Consider the following 20,840-nt stretch of genomic DNA (forward strand, 5'->3'; position numbering starts at 1 on the left):
AAGCGTGATTCAGACTTGGGTGGATAGCGTCCATTTCTTTGTATGCGGGAAATGGGTGTTTCTGGATCTGCTGGGCTTTTGCATATGCAAAGATGCATACGACTTAGAATACTGCTGTAGAATCTCTTTTGCATAATGGCCCTCGTTCAGCATAGAAAGATGCTCGCAGGCAGCTTTGCAAATGCGATCCATACTGATGCAGATGCAGTAGGAGGTGTTAAATACCTCCTTGCTGCATTTGCGATCCCAGCGCTGCGACCCGCAGGCATAGCCGGCCCTAACCAATATGATGCCCTAGGCAAGATTTTGGCTGGTGCCCCCTAACACCACCGCTGGTTCTGCCTCTGACCTTGCACCTCTTTCCCAGCACCATCACCCCTCACCCATAGCAGTCCTTGTACCCCCTATATTTTAAATAGGAACAGTTCGCACATTTGACGCACAGCCCAAAAAGGGGCATCTTCTTGCTGGGAAGGGGCATGGCCACACAATAGTAACCCCAATTCCAATTACGCCATACAGTGCTGCAACTTTATTCACATTTTATCTTGCGATAGTGTCCATAATTCATATTACATCCCACAGTAGTATCACTTTACCTTATAAACGTTACTCCTCACAGTAGAGCCCCTTATTCACATTACATCACACTGAATTGATCCTTATTCACATTACACCACACCCTATTGCTCTTTATTCACATTAGACGACACAGTAGTGCCCTTTCTATATGCAACGCCACATAGTAGAGCACCTTATACACATAATGCCACACATTAGTAATGCATTTATACACAATTCCACACAGTAATGCCCTTACACATATGAGACACATTAATGTCCTTATAAACATAATGCACCTTACACAATATGACAACCTTTATTAATGCCCTTTTACACATAATGTCCCTTACACATATGCCACACATTATTAATGCCCTTATACACATAATGACACACATAGTGCCCCCTACACATTTGCTGCACATTATTAGTGCCCCTATACACATAATGACACACATACAGTAGTACCCTGTTACACATATGCGGCCCTTTACACATATGTTGCACATTATTAAAGCATTTTTACATGACACACATAATGCTCCTTACACATATTCTGAACACTACTGCACAACCAACTCACTCACATGCACACAGCACTCACACTTCCACTAACACTGTGACCTCTGCCTCTGCTTGGATACAGATGTGTCCTTACAAATCTTGCATCAATGCTAACGTCGGGCACCTTTTTTTTTTAATGAAAATGCATCTTATTTGCATTGCTATGTAGCTAGGATGCACAACCAGCTTCTGCTGATTAAACTGATATGCAGCATGCCAATATACTGTGTGAGACTGTGGCTGTATCTGCATATGAAATGCTACATACAGAATATAGGCATGCCGCATATCATTTTATTCAGCAGAAGCTGATGATGCCCCTAGGCATATCAAATGCCCTAGGCAATTGCCTAGTTTGCCTATGCCTATGGCCGGCTCTGCCCTCAGGCTGTCAGCTGAGTAAGCCTCAGCTTACTAAGGGAGAGATGTACTAAGCCTTGAAAAGTGATACATTTCACATAGAAAAAATGCCAGTCAATCAGCTCCCAACTGCCATGTTACAGGCTGGGTTTGGAAAATGACAGTTATGAGCTGCTTAGTTGGTACTTTATCACCATGCAATTGATCACTTTTCAAGGCTGGCCCTAAGCCTGGCTGTCACAGGAGGCCTTGCAAAGCCAAGAAATCGGCATCTGAAACGCAGACCCCTTGGCCTTGCCACTCCCAGAAAATGAGGGTTTCTGTTAACGCCAGCCGCCTCTGTTCACGCGCCCTGAACGAACATTCAGAGGCTGTTTGAAAAATAAGATCCACATGCAGGATGCATTCTGCACATGCGCCTGCGGGTCCTGTGCCTGCCAGTTTCCCGATAATCAGGAAACTGCACAGAGGTTCACAATAATGATCCATACTGAATTATTCCCAATGATCATACTTTGTATGCAGAGAGGGTATGCAGATACATAAGAATTATGTGCGGCTTATAATACTATAACAATGAATATTCTGCAGCAACATACATAGTAACATAGTTTTTGAGGTTGAAAAAGACAATTCGTCCACTGAGTTCAACCTATTTGTGGTCTCCTACACTGTATTATTTTTACGACTAATTTTATCTGTTGTGAATGTCAGTCGTTATGTTTATGTCACTTTTTTTTTTTTAACTATAGTGCGTGATCTACCCACCATAACCCTGTATATCCTTATCCCTTAGGAATTTATCTAGCCCATTCTTAAAAGAATACTATTGACTGAGTCTGCCATTACTACTCTCTCAGACAGGGAATTCCAAACACGTATTGTCCTTACTGTGAAGAAACCTTTTCGCCTCTGTGTGCAAAATCTTCTCTCCTCTATTCTAAGCGGATGTCCACGTGTCCTCTGTGTCGATCTTATCAAGAACAAATCATCCGCAAGCTCTGCATATTATCTCCTTATATATTTGTAAATGTTAATCAAATCCCCTCTTAATCTCCTCTTTTCCAGTGTAAACATGCCTATCCTAGCAAGCCTTTCCTCGTATTCCAGCATCTCCATCCCCTTAATCAGTTTGGTCTCCCACCTCTGAACCGTTTCAAGTTCCAGGATATCTTTTTGTAGTATGGTGCCCAAAATTGTGCACAGTATCCAAGATGTGGCCTCACTAGGGATTTATATAATGGGAATATAACACTCTTATCCCTTGCATCAATTCCCCATTTTATGCATGCTAATACCTTGTTTGCCTTCTTTGCTGCAATCCTACTTTGGGTACTGCTGCTAAGTTTGTTAGCTATGTGAACACCTAAGTCTTTTTCCAGTACAGAATCAGCTAATTTTACCCCATTTAGTTTGTAGGTGGTATTTTTTTCCTTGCTACCAAAGTGCACTACTTTACACTTGTCTGTATTGAACCTCATTCTCCATTTTGCTGTCCATGCTTCCAGTTTAAATAAATCGTTCTGAAGAGACTCAGCATCCCCCACCGAATTTATAACCTTACACAGTTTGGTATTGTCTGCAATAATTGACACCATGCTCTCTAGACCTACTGCTTGATCATTTATGAAAATGTTAAACAATAGTGGTCCAAGTACAGTCCCTTGTGGCACACCACTTAGTACTTCAGTCCAATTTGAAAAAGTTCCATTTACCACAACTCGCTGCTCCCTGCTATAGAACCAATTTCTAACCCAAGTACATATTGTGCTCCCTAGCCCCAGTTCTTGTAACTTGTAGATAAGTCTCCTGTGCGGTACTGTGTCGAAAGCTTACATACCTACAAAAGGGAAATAAAGCATATACTGTATAACAGAGAATACATTACAAAGATTACATTACATAAAGCAGGCAAAAAGGAGGGCAAACTGGACACACACAAATATATAACAGCACACAAGTTGGAACCATGAGGTAAAGAAAAATGTATAAGATGTACTGTAGTAGATGAGGTGAACAATAGATGACATAAAGTTGGATGAGGTTCTCGAGAGTGTACATTCTATTCGGTAAAGAGGCGAATCAGGAAACACTCTACCTGCTCGATATGTGCAGGTATAGTACATTAACCCATGCTTTTGAATCAGAGCAGCTCCATATGTAATACTGAGTTACTACACAGATCAAAACTCTGCTCAAAAAGCAAAGTTGACCCCTGCCACCTCAGAGGTGACAAAGGATTTGGGGAGAGACGTATCAAGCCTTCTTATGTGGAGGGGTGGATAAGTTGCCTATATGAACCAGCCAACTACTATTTATCATCTTTTAAAACGTTCCTGATAAACTATAGGAAGAAGTTGATTTGGTGGTATAGACGGGATGTAGTTATGTGACCGGCGGTCACAATACCGGCACCTACATCCTGCTCGCTCACAATCCCATCTGTCAGCATGCCGACCAACAGGGACTATTCCCCCTTGTGAGTGGGAATATAACCTGTGGGGAGTGCAGCGAGCCACCGAGCCCCTCCCGGCCAGCAATCTCACTACTGGGATCCCACCATCGGTATTGTGACACATACTCAACCGGGTATAGACAACTTTTCCACTTGTCCTCTGTAAAATGTTTTACCCTTAGACACTGTAAAAAAGGGAGGAAAACGCATAATTAGCGTGATTAATGTCATTACCGACAGTGTGCAATTACTCTAATGCGACTCCTCTGGCCATGCAAGGCGTTTCCTGGAGAAAACGGCATCTGGTCTATAGATCTACACGCTAAAAAGGTAGACATGCATTAGGTCTATAGGATCAAAAGGTCAACAGGGTCAAAACGTCGACAGGGTCGAAAGGTGTACAGTTCAAAAAGTCGACAGGTCCAAAAGGTCGACAGGGTCACAAGGTCGACATGGCAATAGTCAACACAAGTTTTTTGTTTTCTTTTTTTTTTCAACTTTTTCACACTTTACCATCCAAGCGGACCACGATTGAGAATAATAACCTGTGACAGTAACCTGTGGCGAGCGCAGTGAGACACCTTGCCCGAAGCATGATGAGTGAAGCGAGCCATGCAAGGGACATGGTAGACCAGTGATCTTTTTAAACTCGCGGCACACCGAACAATATTTTAAAATTGCCAAGGCACACCATCAGTTCCCCACAGAAAAAAACAAAAAACACACAGTGGCCCTCATAGTAAAAAAAAATCCACACATACATTGGCCTACACAGAAAAAAACAATCACATTGCTCCCCACATAAATCATATTGCTCCCTATATAAATCCTATTGCTCCCCACATGAATTATTCACATTGTTCCCCCCATAAATCCTTATTCTCCCCACATAAATCCTATTGTTCCCCATAGGAGAACCCCCCCCCCCAAATATTAGCCCCTACTGGTCAGCTGTCCTCCTCCCTGTCCCTCAGTAGCGGGGGTTGTTCATAGTGGATTGCTGCGAAAACTGAGCAGCGGGCGGTCGGGCAGGTGTGGATGTGGGTGGGCAAGGAAAGCTGTGTATGCAGGCAGGAACTGGAAGATGTGTATGCAGGTGGGTGGGCTGGCTGGATGGTGAGATGCGGCGGCCGTGACCTATGATATCACACCGCCGCGTCTTCAAGGCATACGTCACGGCCGGTGCACGACTGATCCTCTAAGAAGAGCCCGGGCCAACAGTTTACTCTGAAGGTGCAGGAAGCTGCTCTGGCTCCGCGGCACACCTTGCAACTGGTCGCGGCACACTAGTGTGCCTGTGGTAGACTAATGGTAGACTAGCCTGTGGTAGACTAGTGGGGCTTGTTGTGGCAGAAAGGTGACAAAACACCTCGCAAAAAATAAAAATATTGTGTCTACCTTTTTTGTGTTGACCATTCCCATGTTAATCTTTTGACCCTGTTGACCTTTTGACCCTGTCGACTTTTCTACTGTTTGCATATTCCATGTCGACCTTTTGACCCTGTAGCCTTTTGAACCTGTCTACCTAATACATGTCGACCACTACTGGTTGACCTATTGACTGTAGACCTTTTTAGTGAAGAACTACATAGAAACATAGAATTTGACGGCAGATAAGAACCACTTGGCCCATCTAGTCTGCCCCTTTTTTATTTTATCCTTTAGGCAATCTCAACCCTTTTTTAACCTTAATTCTTTGTAAGGATATTCATATGCCTGTCCCAAGCATGTTTAAATTGCCCTACAGTCTTAGCCTCTACCACCTCTGATGGGAGGCTATTCCACTTATCCACTACCCTTTCTGTGAAGTAATTTTTCCTTAAATTTCCCCTGAACCTCCCCCCCTCCAGTCTCAGTGTATGTCCTCGAGTTCTAATACTTCTCTTCCTTTGAAGAATGTTTCCCTCCTGAACTTTGTTAAGACCCTTGATATATTTGAAAGTTTCTATCATGTCCCCCCTTTCCCTTCTCTCCTCCAAACTATACATGTTAAGATCTTTTAGCCTTTCCGGCTAAGTTTTGTGATGTAGGCCATGCACCATTTTAGTTGCCCTTCTTTGTACACTCTCTAATGTATTTATATCCTTCTGGAGATAGGGTCTAATACTCCACACCTGGAGAAAACATCGGAGTATAGAGGGGTAAATTAGAACTTGGCATCTCCGCTTTTAAGGACAATTCCAGGTTTTATGCAAAACCTGTAATCTACCATATCCTAGCTCTTCATGGAAGTGGAGATGCTCCCTGGGATTGTGTAATAATTCTGTTTAAATTTACATTATCATTGCGCTTGGATTCCATCCAATAGACTGCTATTCTCTGGTTAAGAGCTAACATAATTACAAATGTAATCGAGTTTAGAATGTTATTATAAATCTATAATAACACATGACTTTCTATACTACTGTAATGGGATTTTCTTAGCAAAGTATTTGTGCAAAATGACAAACGGCTCTGTGTGGTAAACTGTACAAACAAGGGCAGAGAGACTATCATAGCACCAATGATTTATTCCTCACAAGTATTTAAGGTTGATTTATGATGCAGCTCAGGTATGTAGGGATTTTATACAGGGTCAGGAATGCAACTTTATCACTGAGGGCCCAATTAATCTTACTGGCACATATATTAGGCTATTAGCTTGTATAGATATACTGAATTTATAAACATGGCTGTAGAACAGTAGCCTGGTCAGCTAGAATACTTTGCCAGTAACCGTGCTTGTATGATGGTAGGTACAAGGTTAGAAAGGTCACACTGTGTTTCCTTACATCTGCTCCCAGCTTCTATCAGTTCCAAGTTTGCCATTATCATGAAGTCTGTTGTCATACATTAAAAATTTTTATTTTCACATTGTATCTAAGAAATAATATTATTAATAATAATAATAATAATAATAATATTATTTATATAGCGCTTTTCTCCAAAATGGTAAGAGCATTGGTAAATTAGTGACTGATAGGCGGATGTATGAACGTTGTTTCTGTGTTAGAACGGTGACACAGCACGCTATGTGCTGCAGTTACCGCACCTCCCAATGTATGAACGAAGATTTAGGTTTTGTTTTCGTGCTGCGCTACGGGCCCCTCCCCTTTTCGCCGTCACCATCCTCTTGACAGCGGGAGCGGAACTCACCAGATGTATGAACTGCTTTTACGGATGTCCGCTTTGTCACCTGCAGTCTTCGATTTCGACGTTCCTTTGCTTGCGGTGCGGCTCCTTTCTCCTCTGTTATCTTGGCGACGGACATGTTTTGTTGTTTAATTGTGAATAAAGTTATTTGCATCACGTGACACTCTTGCATCCCTAGTGGTGTGTGCAGTCACTCACAGCGTCTCAGAACAGAGGACGCGCATGCGCACAACTACAGGCGCGGTGGTCAGTGGGAAGGAGATGTCGTACGCATGCGCAGAGACGCACCGATGCACGCTATGACACAGAAGCACACTTCACCGGCAGACCAGCATAACACAGCGGTAACAGACCTCGCCAGCGAGACATACAGTGCGGGAGCATGTCGCCGGAAAAAAAAGCCGATATGCCCCAGCACCCATAACGCAGCAAAAAGACAAATTCATACATCTACCTGTGAATGGGCAACAAATATCCCTAAAAAGTATCTTTACATTTACCATTATATTTTAACTGTTTTAAGGAAGCAGCATCAAAGACATGGCAAAAGTTTTGTAGTATAATGTTATTTTAAACAATACATATAGAGCTGGGTTGGGTATGGGATGCCAGCGCTTGGGATGTCAGTGGTCAGAAGACCAACAGTGGCATCTTGACGCACTGAATCCCGACACCTGCTAGTAAGTATCCTAACCCCCTTCCCCTGCCCTCCTAACACTAACCCTCCGTATCTGCAGCCTAACCATAACCCCCACCCCCGCAGCATAACCCTAATGCCCCTCCTTTGTGCCTAACCCCCCATAGCCTAACCCAAACCCTCTGCTACCCTAACCTACCGAGTACTGCTTAAACCTAACCCCTCCCCCGTGGCCTAACCCTTACCAGCCCAGGCATACTTACATTCGGGATGCCATTGTGAACGGTGTTGGAGATCACCTGTCTTCTGACCAGTGTCAGGATTCCGGCGTTGGTATGCTGAACACATCCCATAGAGCCATTTACTTACATTTACATTTGTGCCAGATGGGAATTATGTCTGGTACGTATGACCATTTAAACCAAGGGTTCTCAATTCCAGTTCTCAAGTATCCCCAACAGGTCACGTTTCAAGGATGTCTTTAATCATGCCCAGGTGAGTTATCTATTTTACTGGGTCAGTAATTATCCTATCTGCTTCAGCAGACACATATCCTCAAAGCCTGACTCGTTGGGGTAGGGTTGAGGATGAGAACCACTGAGACACTTTAGTTTATATAGAACACTTGCAGTGACAAAAGAATCTGTGATACTCACTATGCGGTTGGTTCTTAATTGCCCCCAAGTTACAATGTGCACAGATTTCAGCATACTGCTCATCATACTCTGGGAGGGCGCAGCTGGGTAGGCACTGCAGGGCATGTGGCGCAGCAGAAGTGCACTGTACTGTGGGCATGGTGACTTGATCTCATCATCATGGCTCCGCCCTTGCTAGACAGTGCTGCAATTATTGCCATAGTTAATTGGGAGACAGGCCACCATAACGCGATTAAATGTGAATATTATTATTCAATGTAAATCGTGTCATTGGCCACCTGTACCACCCAGTTCAATTGGGCAGTGGGAAGTTCCAGGAGACTTGCCCACTGTTATGGGCTGCCAGGAGTGCCACACGATTTTCAGGATCCTCCCAGGCTTACTCAGGCTGGCAGTCAGATCCGTACACATGGGTCCAAGACGTTTGTGTCCAATGACGCAGACCCTGGACCCATCACTCCTTCATAACAGCGGTGATAGTTTGAAGAACAGTGTCGTATGCCGATCCCGCTCAGCCCCCCAAATGCCACAGCATGTCAATCATGCTGCGGCTGACAGAGGCTGCAGGCGACATCGCAAAACCCATTCTGCACATGCGCAGACCAACAAACATTGCATTTGTACACAGATCATCGGGTTTGCATACAAATATGAATTAGGCCCTAAGTCCCAAATACTAACCAATAACCTAGTTCCCATCTTTATTCTGCTGCTAAAACCATGGGCATCTTCTTTTGTTTTGTCCTGAAGTCATCTAAATTTGTCCTTGTAGAGATGTATGAAACGGTCTGTACATGAGCAGCCAGAGAGGTATGAAGGCTTAATACACACTATGCGATGTATCGCTTGAGCAGTGACTCGTGTTCAGCCGATATACCTGTGAATGACGTCGTTTGCAGACATATAAGGTTGGCCTGGCAGCACAGCACATCTGCCTGTGTTTACAGGCAGCCGACCGACTGGCCAGTTGCTGGCTGCAAGAACTATCGACAATGACATCATAACTGTGTAGGTGAATTTAAATGCCCGCCAAGTTGTGATGTCTAACCAAACATATCGAGTGGCCAATTGGTAAGTGGGTATGCTTACCAAATCGGATGCTTTGGTGCATCGATCAGTCAGCCCATTGGTTGGTCAGGTGTGTACCCAGTATAGGAACACTAACCTGAATTAGCTGATCATGCATAGACCACATGTGCACTATGAATGAACTTCATTGTATCAATGAACTTGATTATATCAATGTATCATACATATATTACTGAGAATGCAGCATGGTACTTGTGAGCCTTAGTTTAGAAGATGTAGCACTGCCACTTTGTTGGTGGACTAATCCTGTTTAATTTGATGCATCTAAATCATAGACCTTAGGGCTATCTGATCAGAATGTGATCAGCATCCCGATGGACGGATGCCGGTTGTCATGTGACTGTTGCAGGAATCCCAACAGCACTTTTGACACTAGCGCCAGAAGACCGACTACCAACATCCCAATGGTAAACGTTGCAGACTGCAAAATAAACTTGAAAGCGTGGGATTTATAAAACAGTTACATGGGAAAGTACCTGGTTGCAGGATAGGAAACAGAAAGTTGTAGTAAATGGAGTGCAATCTGTCTAGGGAAATGTTACCAGTGGAGCACCCGAGGGATCTATACTTGGACCAGTGCTCTTTAATATTTTTGTTGGTGACATCGCAAATGGTATTAAAGAGAAAGTATGCCTTTTTGCAGATGATACAAAGATATGCAACAGGGTAGACACACCAGAAGGGGTAAAACAAATGATTGATTACCTAGGTAGACTTGAGAAAGGATCAAGAATGTGACAACTCCAATTTAATGCTAAAAAAATGCCAAATCATGCACTTGGGTCACAAAACCCCAAAGGCTAAATAATAATATCAAGGGTACTATAATGGAAACTACTGAGGAGGAAAGGGATTTAGGAGTCACTATTTCAAGTGACTTAAAGGCAGGAAAGCAATGAAACAAAGCAATGTGAAAGGCACGTCAGATGCTTGGGTGCATAGGGAGAGGAATCAGTAGCTGGAAAAAAGAAGTAATAATGCCATTGTATAGGTCATTGGTACGGCCTCATCAAGAATACTGTCCAGTTCTGGAGACCATATCTCCAGGGATATAAATACATTTGAGACTATACAAAGAAAGACAACTAAAATGGTGCATGATGGCCTACATCACAAAACTTACCCTGAAAGACTAAAAGATCTTAACATATATAGGGGGTAATTCTGAGTTGATCGCAGCAGGATTTTTGTTAGCAGTTGGACAAAACCATGTGCACTGCAGGGGAGGCAGATATAACATGTGCAGAGAGCGTTAGATTTGGGTGGGTTATTTTGTTTCTGTGCAGGGTAAATACTGGCTGCTTTATTTTACACTGCAATTTTGATTGCAGATTGAACACACCACACCCAAATCTAACTCTCTCTGCACATGTTATATCTGCCTCCCCTGCAGTGCACATGGTTTTGTCCAACTGCTAACAAAAATCCTGCTGCGATCAACTCAGAATTACCCCCATAGTTTGGAGCAGAGAAGGGAAAGGGGGGACATGATAGAAACTTTCAAATATACCAAAGGTCTTAACAAAGTCCAGGATGAAAACATTCTTTAAAGGAAGAGAAGTATTAAAACTCGAAGACATACACTGAAACTGGAGGGAGGTTGGTTCAGGGGACATTTACAGTAAGTAATAATTACTTCCTGTAAAGGGGAGTGGATAAGTGGAATAGCCTCCCATTAGAGGTGGTAGAGGCTGACAGTAGAGCAATTTAAACATGCTTGGGCTAGGCATTTGAATATCCTTGCAAAGAACTACAGTTCAAAAAGGGTTGAGATTACCTAAAGGATAAAAAAGTGGCAGACTAGATGGGCCCAGTGGTTCTTATCTGCCGCCAAATTCTATGTTTTCTATGTTAAGTATCAGGGAGTATGTTAGGGTTAGGGCACGGGGAGTGTGTGTAGGGGTGGGGGGGTTTAGGCACAGGGGGGGTTAGCCCTAGCTGCCACCCCCTGAGAGTTAGCTCTAGCTGCCACCCCCGGAGGGTTAGGGTAGAATACTTACCCCCTCCGCCGTTGGGATCTTCAATATCGGGATGATGACTGTCAGCATCCCAACTATTGGAATATCATACCCAACTCATCGGTATTTACATGGGGCCTATTTATCTAGACATGTAGGTTACTACTGGTGATGAACCTTCTTTATCATTGCATATCGTGGCAATAAGGAACATTGTTTTGGGGGTATTAAACATGAGGCTGTCATCTGGACATGGGCTCCGATAAATTCCCACCCTGGTGATGAGAAAGGAGCAAAGTGTCCGCTTACGTGATCACTTTATTTCCGGGTTTGAACCTGGTCGCACTGCTGCACGTACATGGTAGTCCAGCTGCACTTATCCTTCTCCAGTTGGGCTAGTCCATAGGAGCAAACTTTGAAAAATGTTGGAGTTTCAGAACAAGTTAAATTGCTCTTCTGCAACATTCCCGTACTGTATGGGGACTGTGGTCTGCTGAGATTTGTGTGTGTAGTCCTGATAATAAGGAAAATATCTTTTTAGACATAAAAAGTGCCTATACCAATATACAGTATATGTTTCATACCATTAGGTACAACAGTCATCTGAAACACATGATATAACAATTGTACCACCGGTATATATTTTTTCATTTGATATTTTATTGGTGACTTTTGTATGGAACATGTACAGTATATATATAATATACAGAGAAACACAATTAATAAATCTTAAGTGTTAGATCCTACTTTTTTTTTTTTTTTTAGAACACATTTTATGCTTTGTTAGTGACTAATAGATCTTTGCCTTCTTTGGTGATGTTGCTGTTTGGCTCCAATTATTTTGGGATAACGAGTGCTGTTGGATCCCCTGTGCACAGAAGGGGGCTTTGGAGTGCCTTTTGTGGCTCGCTGGGGGCCTCCTCTTTGAACACATACAAATGGAGTGAATGACAAGCTGCATTTTTACAAGCTCCATTTACAAATGAAATGATGCATTGGAGAGGTAGAACATTCTTCTAAATCTAACAAATCTCTTCATTGGACCTACTGTATATCTTAGATCTTGAACTGTCATTACAAAGAGTTATGTATGGGAGATATTATTTGTCTGGCATGAAACTGATAATAATAAAGACAATTTCTGCATCCAAACGTTGGAAAGTTGCACACTATTTATGTTGCAAAACATTTCTTATTTTTTTATTACTTATAAAGAAAAAACACAGAATTCACCTAGCATACTATAATGGACCAGTAAATAAGATTTATATGATAGCAATATTGCAGAGATCTCAGTTACATACAGTATAACTCCAATGCAACCACCTGTAATGGACCAATAAATTGATTTGTGCAACTTTCCATTTTTTTTTGTATCACTGTTCTGAGAGGCATGTATAAGATCAGTAGTTGGAGGGCATGCTGATCCTTGTAGTGCCCTTTGGAGACTCTTGTGGTGCCTCCAGGTGAGTTAGTTCTTAATTTAGAAATACACATGTATGTGCTATTATCATGTACTGTAGCAATACATAAATGTATAACCCAAAGTTTGTACTATTATCATGTAGTGTTAGGATCGCTTATTAGAGATGGCGTACTATGATTGGTGGCCTAATCATATCTTTGCAAATATATGTAACAGATCTCTGCATTTCTATTATCATTTAGGATGCAAATCTCATTTACTGGACCATTACCGTGTGCTGGGGGAATTCTGTCCTTGATTTAGTAAGGAGTGCATCAGCGATCCTATTGCAGTTTCCCGATAGTTGGGAAACTGCGCATGCGTGTTCGCGGGGAAGGGCAGGCAGCAATGCCAGAAATGCCCATGTTTTCTGGGAGTGGTGAGGCCAAGGACTGCGTCCCGAGATGCCGTTTTCTTGGCATCGCAAGCTGAACTGCGACGGCAAGCCTGAGTAAGCTCAGGCTTACTCAGCCTGCTGTTGCAGATGAACATCGCAACTGATGCTTGCGATATTCATCCCATATGTGGACGCATCGCAAATGCAGGAAGGAGGTGCTATTCTTTATTTGAATTGCTAATGATTGCATTTGCATACCTGCTGCTAGCAGATTTGCAAATGCAATCCTTACTGAATTAGGCCCGCTCTGTTTATTCTTCCCTTGAATAGCCCCTCGATTGTAAGCAGCATTAATGGACCAATAAATTGATTAACTTGCCATTCTTGTGTATCAGTGCTGTAGCCTATGGGCTACACTTTGCAAACGTAGCTGGCAGAGGGTTCCTCCAGAACCCTCTCTAGCAATGGCCACATGCGCAGTAGTCCCGACACACAAGCACAAAGATTGTTGATGCGTTCTCTTCACGCCAAGCACATTGCATGGACGGGCTCCAAAAGTCCCTGTGTGTGCTTTTTTTACACATGGGGGTGCTGATATCGCACCTAGGTCACATTACAGATGTCACTATCAATAAATTGCCTCCAGTGTAACAAAGTTAATCTAGTAGTAAAGCCAACATTATATGGACTGGTCTGTTTATCTAAACTAGTACAAACTGAACACACACACACACACACACACACACACACACACACACACACACACACACACACACACACACACACACACACACACACAGTTATCATGGACAGATGATTGATAATGATCAGGTTACATTGAGTATTATTGGTGGTTGTGAAACCACACAGGTAGATACCTGGGGCCAACTAATTTGATGTAATACCACCATCATTGGCAGTGATTGAACAACTGATAACCTTAAACTTTTCTTCCAAAGAACTCATGCATATAATATCCAGGCCATGTGTAATACCATAGCATAAGACTTTAGTGAAGACCTGTGCCATCCGATATAACAGTGCAATGAAATCTCAGCTATTATTTTAAATACAGTATTTTGAGTCCTGCAGGGAAAAAGGGAGAGATCTGTTTTAGAAAGAGATAGTAATTGCAAACACAAATATACTGTATAAAAGCTTAGCAAAACCGACTGCTGACTGCAAGTAATACCAACATAGAAAAAGTCTTATTCTTTACCCAGTATAGTATTATTGTTATAGGTGTGGATGTTATTATTTTATATTTGGATATTATTACCAGTTAGGAGTGATTTATAGCAGCACATATCATGCATAGTTTCCTATTCGCACTGCTGACATAAAGAAATTCTTTTAGTGCCTATCCCAATTTTTCCGGTCTCATGTTGTGCCTTCTTTATAGGATAGGGACACACACCCTCCTTCTGTTCAAGTCAAGTGTTATTCCTTCATAGCGACTCTCCCTCAAAGTCAGCAGCTAGAACAGTACTGGTGAAGAAGTCTTAGTAAAGGTTTCTAACAAGACCTCCTCTGTTTTTAATAAAAGTAAAGAAACATCCAGATGACATTGTATTCATTCAGTACTTTACAATAGCAACGGTTTGGGATTGATAGGCAGGTGGTCTGGTTGCCGGCGGTCAGGATGCCGAACACGGTATCATGATGTTAAGAATCCTGACAGGGGGAAGGTAAGTATACTTACTTTCCCCCAATGCCCCCCTAACCCTAACAGTCCCTTCCAGCAACCTAAACCTAACACTCCCTCCCCCAGCCCTGGTTAGAGGCCATCTTGAGACAGCAGGGAACCATTTACAGCAGGTGCAGCCAGCTTATACCACCGTTCCCTGGGGTCTGAGTGAGTGCTATAAGAAATTGACAGCTCAGCCACAGGCAAAGTGTACCCTTCAGCCTCCGCCACCCCCAGACTGAGCAGTGTTTTAAGGGCGCGGCCAGCAGTGTCATATTTTGCAAGATGAAACCCACACAAGGGGTACTTAAAAGACTGAGTTTAATGTGAAATCCAAAGGAGAGTTTTGTGCGTAAAAGACTGCGATAATGCAAATCCAAGTGAGATATTTGTTCTGAAAGACAGAGTTTTATGCAAGCGCAGACAGACAGTTTTCTCTGGAAGGACTGAGTTACTTATGCAGATACAGATTAAGCCCTGCAACTGAGAAAGACTAAGGGGGACATGTAATAAGCAGTGACAAAAGTTGAGAAGTGATTTTTACATGATGCCCACCCTACCCTACAATGTAAACCGTACCCTGACGGGTTTCATGCCTGTGACCACTTGGCTAAAAAGCGGGGATTTGCGATCCTATTTGCCAGCCATCTCACCTTTGAACTCCTCGACTCCCACGAGGACAGAGAGGGTCGGTTCCTAGTGTTAGTGGGGAAACTCAATCACAAATTGTGCACCTTAGTCAACATCTATGCCCCTAACCAGGGACAGGAGCGGTTCTTTGCGAAACTAGACACACTCCTCACTCAAGTCAGACAGGGCGACCTTATACTAGCTGGAGATTTTAACGCTGTGTTAAATCCGAACATATACCGCTCCTCCTCTCTCTCCTCTGCTTCCCCGTCGGACTCTCTCCGCTCTAGATCCCTCCTCCGTCTCATGCGATCCCAGCTTCTCTACGACTCCTGGAGGATCAAAGATCCCACAGCACGTGACTACACCTTCTACTCTGCCCCTCATAACTCTTACTCCCGCATCGATATGATCATGCTCAGCCACGAGCTTGCCTTGAACCTCTGGGCTGCCCATGTCCACCCACTGATATGGTCTGACCATGCCCCTATCTCCTGTGATCTCTCGGGTCTTCTCTCTCGGCCCCGCCCCATGACTTGGCGCCTCAACGACTCCCTCCTTCACAACCCGGAGACACGCTCCCATCTTCGGGATAAGCTTTCTGACTATTTTACCCTGAACGATTCCCCCGACACTTCCAGGTCCATTCTATGGCTGGCACACAAGGCGGTCCCCCGGGGACATATTATCAGCCTAGCTTCACGGGCCAAGAAACAATCCCTCACCCAGCTTAATAGACTTTCTATAAGACTCCATTCCCTCGAGACCCAACATAAGGCGTCCTCCGACCAGACCATCCTGTCCGAACTCCGTACTGTTAAGGCGGAACTTGATCTCCTTCTCTCCAGACGGGTGGCTAAACGTCTTAAATGGCTTCGCCAGTCCTTTTATGAGAAGGGGGATAAGGCGGACAAGATTCTGGCGGCACGACTCCGCTCCGCTAGGGCCAAAACTAATATTATTTCCATTAGAGACCCTCTTAATCGGTTAGTCCATGACCCTGCCGCCATTAGGGCGGCGTTTCAATCCTATTACAATAATTTATATAATCTTCCCCCCCCCCTCCCGCCTGGTTCCTCCTCCTAGCCTCACTCTGACTTGATCTCTCACTTTCTCTCGGCCTCCAACCTGCCCAAACTGCCCCGAGATGCCATGGACCATCTTAACAGGGAGATCTCGGTGGAAGAAATTACCCAGACCATTCTCTCACAAAAGATTGGTAAATCTCCTGGCCCGGATGGGTTTACAGCTCTCTACTACAAACAATTCTCCGATCTCCTCTCCCCCCACCTTCACACCCTGTTTAATAAGATCATCCATGGCGACCCTCTTCCATCAGAGATGTTGGAGGCTAGAATTGTGGTGATCCCTAAAGAAGGCAAGGACGCCCTCAACTGCGCTAGCTACCGCCCTATATCTCTCCTGAACCTGGACCTTAAAATTTTTGCTAAGATTCTAGCTAACCGCCTCAATCCGTACCTCCCTTTCCTTGTCCACCACGATCAAGTGGGGTTTGTCCCGGGCCGCCAGGCGAGAGACAACACCAGACGCGCTATGGATCTTATACATATCTGGAACTCCAGGGGATCCCCTACTATCATGCTCTCCTTGGACGCTGAAAAAGCTTTCGACCGGATCTCCTGGAGTTTCTTAAGAGCCGCCCTGGAGGCCTACGGCTTGTCTGGTGCCTTCCTCTCTGGTGTCCTGGCGCTATACTCCTCCCCCTCTGCCGCAGTCCTAATTAATGGGGTCCCATCTGCCCCGATCAATATATCGAATGGTACTCGTCAGGGCTGCCCCCTGTCACCATTGATATTCGCCCTTGTTATCGAGCCTCTCGCCTCTCAAATTAGAGCTCACCAGGGTATACATGGTATACCAGTGGGTCGTACCGAGCCCAAAATTTCCCTCTTCGCCGATGACATCCTACTTTCCTTAACCCAGCCCCTTATCTCGCTCCCGAACCTATTTTCAGTCCTCCATTCCTACAGTCTCGTAGCAGGCTACAAGATCAATTATTCCAAGTCCGAGGCCATGCTGCTTCACGCCCCCCCCCCCCCCGTGAGGCTGACTCCCTCCGTACCAGTTTAAATTTTAGATGGCAGCCTACGAGGATCAAATACCTAGGGATTTATTTGACTTCCCACTACGACTCTCTCTTTAGAGAAAACTTCCCACTCCTCCTCACCAGAATGCTTGCTGATCTGACATCCTGGAGGAGTCTTTTCATTTCGTGGCTGGGCAGGATCATCGCGGTTAAAATGAACATAATCCCCAAATAGCTCTACCTTTTCCAGACTCTCCCTGTGGCAGTCCCGGCCTCCTTTCTCCGTACTATCCAACGAGCACTCGTACGCTTTATCTGGAACCACAGACCTCCCCGCATTGCTGCCAATACCCTAAAACGACCGACCTCTGCGGGCGGCAGAGGTCTCCCGGATATTAAACTCTACTACCTGGCCTCTCATCTCTCCCATATTGTTTCCTCCTATGCCCCCCGGGGTCTGCTTCCTGGCTAGATATTGAAGCAGCCTATCTCAATCTATCGGACCTGTCTCCCCTGAGGGGTTTGCCCTCGACCTCCCGACCCCCAGCCTCCAAACTCCTCCCCACGATCAAATTTAATCTTAAAATTTGGGATTCCTATTCCTTGAAGATGGGCCTTACCACTACCCCCTCACCCTTGACCCCTATCTGGCAGAACCCTTTGTTTCCTCCTGGATACTCGGTTAAGAGATTCCGTACATGGATAACGTTGGGTTTTAAATTCCCAATCGATTTTGCCGATCGGGGCCAATGGTTGTCTCTCCCTGCCCTACAACAGAAGACTCCCTCGCACCCACTCAACCCCTTTCAATTCCTGCAAATCCGGCACTTCTTGGCCTCCCTGCCCTCCTCCGAACCCTCACGCCCCTGGAAAGTTTATGCGTACACTCTCCCCTCTCCAAAGGCTTAACCTCTTCACTCTACTCTCTCTTACTGGATTCGGCCCTTCCTTCCTCCTGGCCTCACGAGCTCGCCTGGGAACGTGATCTCGGGCCCCGTCCGGAGGGTGGTGACTGGGAGGACATGAGACTGGGGATTGCTAAGTGCTCCATTGCTACCGCCTTCAAAGAGACGGCTTACAAAATCTACTACCGTTGGTACTATACCCCGGACAGGCTACATAAACTCTTTCCGTCTACTTCCCCTGCCTGTTGGAGGAATTGTGGATCTAGAGGCGACATGCTACATATATGGTGGACTTGTCCGTCCATCTCCCCCTTTTGGAACTTAGTCCACTCTCTCCTCGTTTCTCTCCTAAATTCCCCTGTACTGAGAGATCCTTGGATCTTTCTACTGTGCTACCCTCCCCCGACACTTGATAAATTCTCCCGTAAGCTGACTACACATATTTTAACCGCAGCTAAATCACTGATAGCCCTCCACAGGAAGGACCCCTCCCTCTCTCTCAGCCCTCAAAGCCAAAATTTGGCATATTGCATCTATGGAACAGATTACGTACTACCTTCATGACCGTGGTCATGTTTTTGAGCAGGTTTGGACCCCCTGGCTCACAGCTGAACGTCGTCCACCACCTCGCCTCACACGAGGACCCATGGGCATCGCCGACTGACCTCTCTCTGCCTCCTTCTTATTCTTCACTTGCACTCTCTCTCTATCTTTTACCCTATACCCACTAGTTTCAACAAATATACTGTGATTGGATTCCTCTGTCGTGGTCTTCCCTTTCCCCTACCCTTCTTCCCGCCCCCCCCAAACACGATACTTCATTACTGCTATGTTATTTTTGATTGCTTTTACGGCTTATTCTAAAATTGTGGCTTCTGTTGGACTTTGGTCCTTCTGACCGCCTGTCCCCACTCTCGATATTTGTTTATCTATTGTAATTTGCCACGCAGAATAAAGAATTAAAAAAAAAAAAAAAGTGGAGAAGTGAGCCAGTGGAGAAGTTGCTCAAGGCAACCAATCAGCAGTGATGTAACATTTCTAATTTGCATACTTTAAAAGTATACAGAGCAGATGATTGCTTGCCATGGGCAACTTCTCCACTGGCTCCCTTCTCCACTTTTATCACTGCTTAGTACATGTCCCCCTTAGTGTATTCTACCCCAAAGCCCCTCATTGTGAGTAAGTTGCTGTTGCTAGGGGACCCTACCATTCCTTCGCTAGCTACATCTTTGAGTAAAAGAACTGAATGTCATTGACATTTGCCTACCCCAGGATTCCCCCATTGTGCCCATTCCCCCATTGACATGTTGTAGAGCAGTAGGCTTCAACTTCACCTCCAATAGTATTTGCTGGTGAAGATATTTGTTATCTTGGTGATGGAAAGCTAGAAAGTTATTATTTAGGGTTACAGAGTGTATTTCTGTCATTCTTCCTGTCATCACATTGTAGAATGGAATGCACAGTGTCTGATATTATTTCATGATTTCAATGGTTTTATGTTGATTTGTGATTCCAATTGTTCTTAATTTTGATTCCAATTGTTATTCATCCATGATTCAAATTACTTGTCTTTTGTAAATTGGATGACCTTTGTGGTACAAACTGTAGTGAATCGTATATTCCTGTTCTTCTTGCATGCCAAATTCTTCTCTCTGTGATTTCCAACCAATGTGCTGTCCTTTAATCAGCCAATCATCCTAAATCCAGAGTTCATTGCTGATCAATAAAAAAGACTTCCTGTTAGAGTTGCTGACTTACTTCTGATTCGTATTAATCTATCCTACCTCTTTGAGCACGGTACTACTAGACAAGGTATGGGGAACAATGGTTCAGGGAAAAGGTCCGTCACTTAGCCACTCAACATCTGTAATACCTCTGTCAACCACTTAGACATACCCTGCCAACTTCGGGGGTGTTACAACATGACATGGAGTTGCTGTATATATAGTACACTGATGTGAGGCAATGGCATTGCTGTATCTACACGGCATGGGGTTGCTGTATATACACTGATGTGAGGCATGTCATGGAGTTGCTACATACATGGCCAGATTAAGAAGGGGATGCAGGGCATACTGTACCCCGGGCCCCCCTTTTGTCAGCCCCCCCCAATCCCCGGCCAGAGCACACTGACATCACTAGCTTTCCCTCTTAAGCAGCAGCAGAACCAGCAGCCAGAATGTGAGCAGGACAGTATGCAGTGAAGGCAGAGACACAGGAGTATCATGTTTCATGAGCTACCGATAGAGGAGAGGTAGGAGGGTGGAGAGAGCTGTAAGTGACACAGGGATCCCAGCTTCTCCTCTTCCCTGCTTGGGTGTCTGAGTCCTGTGTAAACTGTTATGCAACTAAAC

This window comes from Pseudophryne corroboree, chromosome 8 (genome assembly GCF_028390025.1).
Source record: "Pseudophryne corroboree isolate aPseCor3 chromosome 8, aPseCor3.hap2, whole genome shotgun sequence".
Lineage (NCBI taxonomy): Eukaryota > Metazoa > Chordata > Amphibia > Anura > Myobatrachidae > Pseudophryne > Pseudophryne corroboree.